This window comes from Triticum urartu, chromosome 2 (genome assembly GCF_003073215.2).
Source record: "Triticum urartu cultivar G1812 chromosome 2, Tu2.1, whole genome shotgun sequence".
In the NCBI taxonomy this organism is placed as follows: domain Eukaryota; kingdom Viridiplantae; phylum Streptophyta; class Magnoliopsida; order Poales; family Poaceae; genus Triticum; species Triticum urartu.
Genome location: NC_053023.1, coordinates 102,327,233 through 102,335,619, shown reverse-complemented (window position 1 = coordinate 102,335,619; position 8,387 = coordinate 102,327,233).

Sequence of the window (8,387 nt, the reverse complement as noted above, 5' to 3'; positions counted from 1 at the left end):
GAAGCTTCACCATCGCACGGGGTCAGGTGGCTACCTCGTAGCCCGGCCTAAGTGGTCCAAGATTGAGAATGATCTGGTTCATAAAGGGATTGAACCAGAGACAATTAACTGGCCAGACCGTTGCCGGACTTTGTTCTTCGGGGCTAGCGGAACACTGGACCCTGTAACAGGGAAGTGCATTTGGACGAACGATCAAATGGACATACCAGTCAGTAAGCTTAAGCAGTATATCGAAGCAGCGCATGAAGGGACGTTCTTTCCAGACAGAGAGAACGACGAGCTCACAATGGCCCTCGGGAATCCTGAGCACCCTGGACGGACACGAGGCACGCCAGGCTCCATTCCGTGGAAGGTTGGGTTTCCAGACGCAAGCGGTTACAAATCCCATGAGAGGAGGAAAAAAGTGCAGCAGACCCAAATGCAGACGCTGCAAGCAAGGGTAGACGCGATAGAGGAACGAGAAGCAAATCGCAGCAAACGTACTGCTGAAGCCTCCCCCGAAGCTACCCCGCCATCTCAGCGCAGAAGCAGCGTGGCTTCCACCGAGCTGCTTCAGCTGGAGCATGCCTTGACGGCTCCTGCCAGCTATCCCGTGGATGCTATAACGGAGTCTCAAAATTGCCACCTTATGACGCAATGGATGAATTTGAAGGTCAAGGCGGCTGTTGGCTCTGTTTTTCCTACTGAACTCGGCGCAACTTTTCACTGCCGGCCGATTCTAGAAGGATATGCTAGGGTGATGGTGGATGAGATAACGGAGGGATTTGAGGACCTCCAGCTTGACCACCCTACCGGTGAAGGGGAGACTCGGCTGGGGTCTGCTCTGAAGACTCCATGCCTATGGCGGAAGGAGCTCATCAACCTTCCGAACTGGACGCCACCGCCTCCTCCTCCTCCGGCGAGTCAGGGCACTCCGCCTCCACCGCCTCCTCCTCCGGCGAGTGACGATCAGGGCCCTCGGCCGGCTCCTTCTTCGGCGCGTGGCGGCACTCCGCCTCTTTCTCCGCCTGCGCCGACGCGCCCGAGCAGCCAGCCTCCTTCTTCTCCGCCTCTTCAGCAAGGGCGGAAGAGACCTGCCGCCGCTCCAGCTGCTCCGGCGCGTCGTAGTCCTTCTCCTCCGCCTCTTAAGCAAGTAAAGAAGACAACCGCTACGTCTGCTCGGTCGGCGTCTAGCAGTACAACCAGAGGCGGGAGGACATACAGATTCGGTCCTTCTCTGAAGACTCCAGAGAAGTTACCATACGAGAGGACCCAGGAGGAGAACGCCGAGATCGCGCGAGAAGAAGTGAAGAAATTCTTTGAAGGGGTGAAAGCAAAGAAACATCCACCTCCGGAGGAGAAGGTAGATCGGGTGAAAGTGAAGCGCACTCTGGCTGCCCTGACAAAACCACCGAAGTCTGATCCGCCGAAAGGAAACTATGACCGCATTATTGGAAAGGAATTTGCCGAAGCGGAGCGGTCGGGAAGTACTGTCAGTGATCAAAGGCTGAAAGAACGACGAGCTGGGAAACAAATTGCCCAGCTCGGCGAACAAGCGAAGCAATCGTGCCCCCCGCTCAAGGTGCCTAGCCACAACGTCGATAATGATCCGAGGATGGTGCCCGGTTATAGCAATCTTGCAGATTACCTGCCCGACGAAGTACATTATGAACCCATGGAGATGCAGATACAAAGATACGAGTACGGGAAGCCTCTCGTCAAAGATGAAAGATCTCTATCAACGATGATGCGAAGATTGCATGATTGGTACTTGAAAATCTGCAGAGACTCTGGGGGGAGGAGTACTTTGTATGTGAAAGTTAAAAAGGAGCATGACCTCGTTGCAATTGATATGTTGCCTGTTCCATTTGAGGAGTTCTATCAGTTTTTCAATCAATTGGCCCTCGATAAAACAACGGTCGCCTGCTACTGTCTGTAAGTAGTACTACTTCTGTCATTAAGTTTCTCTATATAGCTTAGCTCTTTCATTGCATGTATTTATAATCATCCTCACTATATTATGCAGATTGAAGATCGTCGAATTGAAGAAAAGACAAGTCGGTGATATTGGGTTCATTAACACATATCTCATAGATGCAACTCAGGTTAAATTTCATGCCGCAGAAACCGAGGCCAACATGCTAGAATCGTTGATAATAAATCAAAAAAAAGATATAATACTCTTTACTTACAACTTCAAGTGAGTGTTACTGTCTTGTGCGTATTCGGTTTCCCTTATATATTAGTCAAGGTTATAGTAATGTAATTGATGAGTTATGCATGCGTGTGCAGTTTTCACTATATTCTCCTACATATTAAGCTTGAGCAGGGACTAGTAACCGTCTTAGACTCAAGACGAAAAGATCCCAAGGACTATGCAGACATGACTCAAATACTCGAGAAGTAAGTTAAATCGATCATTATCCACCATATCAGCAACTTTGTTCATTTTCTGATATATCAAGTAATTGTTTTCTTTGTCCGGCAGGGTTTGGAGAAAATTCACCAGAAAAGCTCCGGGACTGCCAAAGGAGCTGCAATTTAGACACCCGAAAGTAAGTACTAGCTATAGTAGCATTTTAAGCGCATCTACTAGTCAGTCAAGCGCTAGTTTCATCAATACCATTTGGCATTCTTGCTTATCAGTTTGATTAACCTCTATTTCTTGTAAAGTGGTTGTGGCAGGAATAAGGGAATGATTTCTGTGGATACTATGTTTGCGAGTCCATCCGCCACACGACCTGTGAGCGGGGCTACACTGACGAACAATATGAAGTACGTAAATAACAACATTCACAATTTTATTTTATTACCATCATTTGTGTTGAGTTTCATTCATTCATATATATATATATGTATTGACCCCCTTCTTTAAATTAGATGTTTCGGAAGCGGGATGAACTCCTAGCACCAGCTCGCATGCGAGGAATTCAAGAGGAATTGGCGGCATTCTTTCTTGACCACGTGATCCCTGAAGACGGAGAATTCTATGTGGACCCTGAGTCCGTATGATTATATTTGTAAGAGATAATTATTGTATATATGTAGCCGGTGGTGTCAGATAGATATACGAGAACTTGTTGTTCGACCAATCTCTCGGAGAAGGAGAGGTGGTCGATATCACTTCTCTCTGTATATATGCATATATGTTCATGACGATCTTCTGTTTCCTTCGTTTGCTTACTAGCTAGCTAGCGTGTCTAGTCCTCTCTATATACGTATGTATAGTATGTAGCGTCGACCAAGCACGGACATAACAGAAGACACTTCTCTCTATTAATTATAACTAGTTAACACAATATATGAAACACCTAAATTAACCCCCCAAAACCCCCAACCCCCCCCCCTCTTTCAAAAAAAAAACAAAACCCTCAGCCACAGAAGTGCTGACGCGTGGATGCCTATTGGTCCCGGTTGGTGCCACCAACCGGGACCAAATGGTCTCCTGACTGGGCTCTGCGCACTGCCCACGTGGAGGGACTTTAGTCCCGGTTCTGGATTGAACCGGGACTAAAGGGGGGAGGTATTAGTACGGAGACTTTAGTCACGGTTCCTGAACCGGGATTAAAGACTAGGCCCTTTTTCTACCAGTGCATAACAAACATGAGCACCAAGATGGCCGGAGCCATGAAGAAGATGGAGTCCATGCATGACGTGTGAAGTGAATGAATCACACTATGCGCCGTGCCGGCCCTGTCTGTGGTGCTCCTCGGTCTCGTCGGGTCGCTATACGGCGGCCCTGTGCACATAATCAACGCGATGGCGTACATGCATGCTTCCGTCTTCGAGGACAAAAAGGACGACAACCGTCATGGGCTCACGGCGCCTGGCTGCTAGTAGTACGAGCTAAAGCACTGCATCAGCCGGCGACTCTCGCGCCACACCGTCCATGGCATGGACTCCATGTCCCGACGAGCCAGCAGTGCATGCATGCATGTGTTATGTGTAGTTTTTTTTTTTGAAGTAATGTGTTATGTGTAGTTTGGAGAGACGGGTCTTTGTGACCAAGCTGATCGCTCGTCGGTCGAACCGGCGGCGCGTCTCCGAGGTCCGTGCATGGGCGCGAGCACGGCCGGTCGATGTGTGCGCTGCACCCGTCCGAGGCACGTCGCGCTCGGGCTCGTCGGTTCGACGGCCGTGTGCGTGTCCATGCATATGTCCATGTCTCATGGTGGCGTCTGATCGAGTTCGCTCGCCGTTCCCAGCGCGTGGAACCCGGCCATGGAGACGCGACCCCTATGCCATGCCATTGTCACGAATCTCCCGCCTCGACCTGAGCTCATAGCATCTACAACCGGCCACTCTATATCCGTCTCATGCGTCCGGACACACCGTCCGGTCACAAAATATCGATCCAACCAAAATTCTCGAAAGGGCCCCAAACGCCCTGGCGGACCGGCACCCTTTGTATCCGTCTCAAATGTAAGGCGGATATAAGGCGGTCCGAGCACGTCCGGACGCGCCTGCCACATCAGCCCGGCCCATCGTTGGCCCACCGCAACCTCACAAAAAACCCCGCCCAGCAGAAACCCTAACTCACTCCGCTCCCCTTCCCTTTCCGACGGTCCCATTTCCCAAATCTGTCAAATCCCTAGCACCGGCGACCATGTCCAGCACCGGTGGCCACTCCGACGGCAGCTCCGGAGAAGAGGAGGAGCTGGCGCTCCATATCGCGCTCGAGCGCTCACGGGTCGATATGGGCGGTAGCTCCGGGTCCGGTTTGACGCCCCCTGTCGCCCGTCGCGCCAGCGCCGATGCCAGTGCCGGCCCTTCCCGCCCCGCATGCGAATCTGCGAGGCCTGCCAGATCTGCTCCTCCCGCCCGATGGCCTCCTCCACCTCCAGTCGCTGCTCCGCGCGGAAAGCGCTGGGTACTAGTGCCCGCTCCGCCGACGCCACGGATGTGGACTCCGGAGTTTGAGGCACGAGCTGCCCGCCCAGCCGACGCTGCGGATGCGGACTCTGGAGTCGGAGGCACGAGCTGCCCGCCGCGAGAGGCAGAGGGCGGGCGGGACCGACGGGTCTCGCAGTCCGCCCGCCACCTCCGGGTGCCCGACGAGGAGGACCGTTTATTCGAGTGGGCGTGCCGCCGGTCACTGACTGAGGCGGAGATGAAGGCCTGACGGCTCCGGAGACTCAATGCCAAGCAGCTCCGGCTCGTCATTGAACAATCCGAGCGGGAGGCGGCGGAGGCAGCGAGGGAGGCGGCGAGGATGGCCAAGCTCAAGCGCCAGCAAGACCGTGTCGTCCTTCACTTGCAAGGCTTCATCATCATCTCCGATTCCTCCTCCTCCGACGGGCCCGACGGCTTCGACGTGGACCCACCTCCTGCCGCGGACTCCTACAGCTGCCGGCGGCCGGAAGGGCAAAGGGCCGGCGATGAAGTGGTGAAGATCTGTCTTTATTTCAAGATTTTAGTTGTAGTTTGAATTTGTCCGCCGTATTATGTGTATTATGTGAATTTTTGCTATCTTTCGATGATCCGGCTGTGATCTTTTGTTCAACCGATTATGCATTTGTATGTCCACTCATGATCTATATATTCTTTATGCATGTTGCATGGTTTAGTATAAAAGCCGGAGACGGAATATGAGATACGTGGATGTGGAGGCGCGGATATAAAAAGTGTCCGCGGACGCACCCTGGTCGTTTGTGGGACCGGATTTCCTGAGTCCGGATGTACGGCTGTAGATGCTCTCAGCTCACGTCCTCGAGGCACCATCATGGGTTGGGCAGGCCGGCCGGCCGTTGTCTCGCCGACAACATCTTCTCGTTCGTCCACATAAATAGTTAATGTTCTTGGCCCATCCCAATGGAGTGCGGCCGCAACAATAATAATGGATCACTTAAAGAAGGTCAACTAAGCGTCTTAGGATTAGGATTAGGGTTCATCGACGATTCTAGGCAGCGTCACCCGTGTCCACATACGTATCTCTCCTGGTGCCATTGTCCAGACGTCTCGTGTCTGAATGCAGCGTCTGGAATATAGCGTGTCAGTGCCGTGGCCGGGACATGTCTAACGATACCACGCCATGGGAACGACATGATACGAAAACGTATATTGACGTACTTGCTTGTTTCGGAGCACATGAATTCCACTTGGATTATGCAGAAATCTAACATGAAATAGTCCACATCTATCGGGAAAACAATATCCGGGAAGATATGCTAACGTTAGAAACCATGTGAGGTGTTCAGATTATGTCTGACACTTCACAGGATCGAACAGTGCACCTGAGCCCATGGGAAGGCTCAATCCACGCTTGCTTGCTTGGTAGGCAAGAACCTTAAATGGTTTGGTAGCAGAGAAGAGGTCAAGATGGGAATATATATACACCCGACAAGCTAATTGATCCAGCGAGTTATGGGCTGGTGACATTTCAGGCACAACCGACTAGCTAGACAAAACCTACATTCGACAGATCAGTTATCCATTTAGGTCGTGTGAAATGTCACTGCATGATTGAAAAGAACTCTGGATATTATGCATACTCTAGTTGAAGTACTTGTCTTAGTTATGATTCATGAGCGTTCAAATGTCAAACTTCATTTATGAATAGTGCACATCAATTTTTAGTGTCTCCTTAAATACTTTGAGTGACAGTTTTAATTAGTAGAGTGGGGCAATTCTAGAAGTTTAGTTTTAATTAGTAGTGTGGGGCAATTCTAGAAGTTTAGTTTTAATTAGTGTGGGGCAATTCTAGAAATTTTTGTGCTGGATAGGGCCAGAAGAAGGCAACTCAAGCACTTCTCATAGGAAATAAAACTATACTCGAGCTATCATGTAGGTCTGAAATTAGTCTCAGAAATGTAGTAACAACTAGTGACAGGTTGACATGTGCTTTACTGGGTTAGCAACTTGATACGGCTCCAAGAATGGACTAGCTAACGAACTGGTCGAGTAGTACAATGAATTCGGTCAAGCATTGCTAACTCTGCTACTGATCCATCAAGCAGGTGCACAATTCTTCAGAAATTAACTTGCTTTAATTGCTAGACAGAACTGATTATCATCAGCAACAGTAGCACACCAGTTGTCAAACACCACTTGGTTCACACCAAGTCTTGGTTGACCCACATGAGGTCAGGTTCAGGTTCTGATAGGGTGTCATGTCGAGGCCAGACTTTGGAGAAACTTATCAGAAGGGAATGAGCCATCTGCTAAGCACATTTCGAAGATGATCGCTCCCAACCTCAAAGGACATAGCTTTTCACTTTTCATCTTATGGAAACAGGAGATGAAGAGAATGTGAAAGCATGCCCTGAATTATCAGGGTGATGGATTCAGCAGTGGTGATACATTTGCTGGATCAATTGATAAAACAGGCCCAATTACTGCAAAAACGATGAGCGTGTATGTTTATGTGATACCGAGATCTTCATTGACCACAGTCACTAACTTGTGGGCGGCATATCTGGACTGGTCAGCCCCGGAATCAACATTTTATGAAATATCTAGTAACTAGTGTTAGCTATTCTAAAAGAATCCCCGCAAAAAAAAAGCTATTCTAAAAGAATATTCACAAAAAAAAGCTATTCTAAAAGAAAATCTTCATTGACCTCAGTCATTGTGATCTTATGTTGCCAATTCTCTTGACGCGGACAAGCTAATGATGGGAAGAGCTTGAACCGTTTCAAACTGTGTCGCCGATCAATGGGCTAAGAGACAAGAGATGATACTGATTTTTGGATTTGGAACTGTTTTTGTGGTGATTCAAATTGTAAGATACGTTCCTTACTTGAGGCGAAACGGTGGGTAAAACCCGACGGCAAAAAAATATTTCTTTTCAGCAACACTTTGAGACAAAATAATTGACACTTGCGACGGCAAAAATGTAGAAAGGAAATGCTACTTTTTTCATATTTTGCTCCGATGATCATGATTGATTTTGTTCTTACCGTTGATACTGGAGCTCCATCACTCCGTGACAAGTATAACAAGATACTGCAATAGCCAATATTCGTGTTTAATTTTCAGTCTTTGTGCAGATGTTAAGCATGCACATATGAAAATAATTAACTCAAAATGGAAATTCAAACGGTCTCCATTTCAAAAAATCTTTGTTCTTTAGTATATTTAAATAGATTAATTTTAATGGAAGTTACATGAGATTACTTATCTCACATCACTCTATTTAGTAAAAAACTTGATCTCATAATTCATATTTTGCGATCTTTACAATTATACTCCAAGTATAGTGTCCCTTGCAATTTTTCATCTCAAGAATCAAGATCATATATGTACTATGAGAGCAAAGTTATTCGGTTTACGTATCACCATGTGCGTGGTTGTTATTTAGTTCCATAGAATTTTGGCAACCACAATCGATACAAAAGACTCTTACAAGAAAAAAATCCAACACAATTGTATTTTCGCAGAATTTGTACAAAAGAACCCTACAATAATCC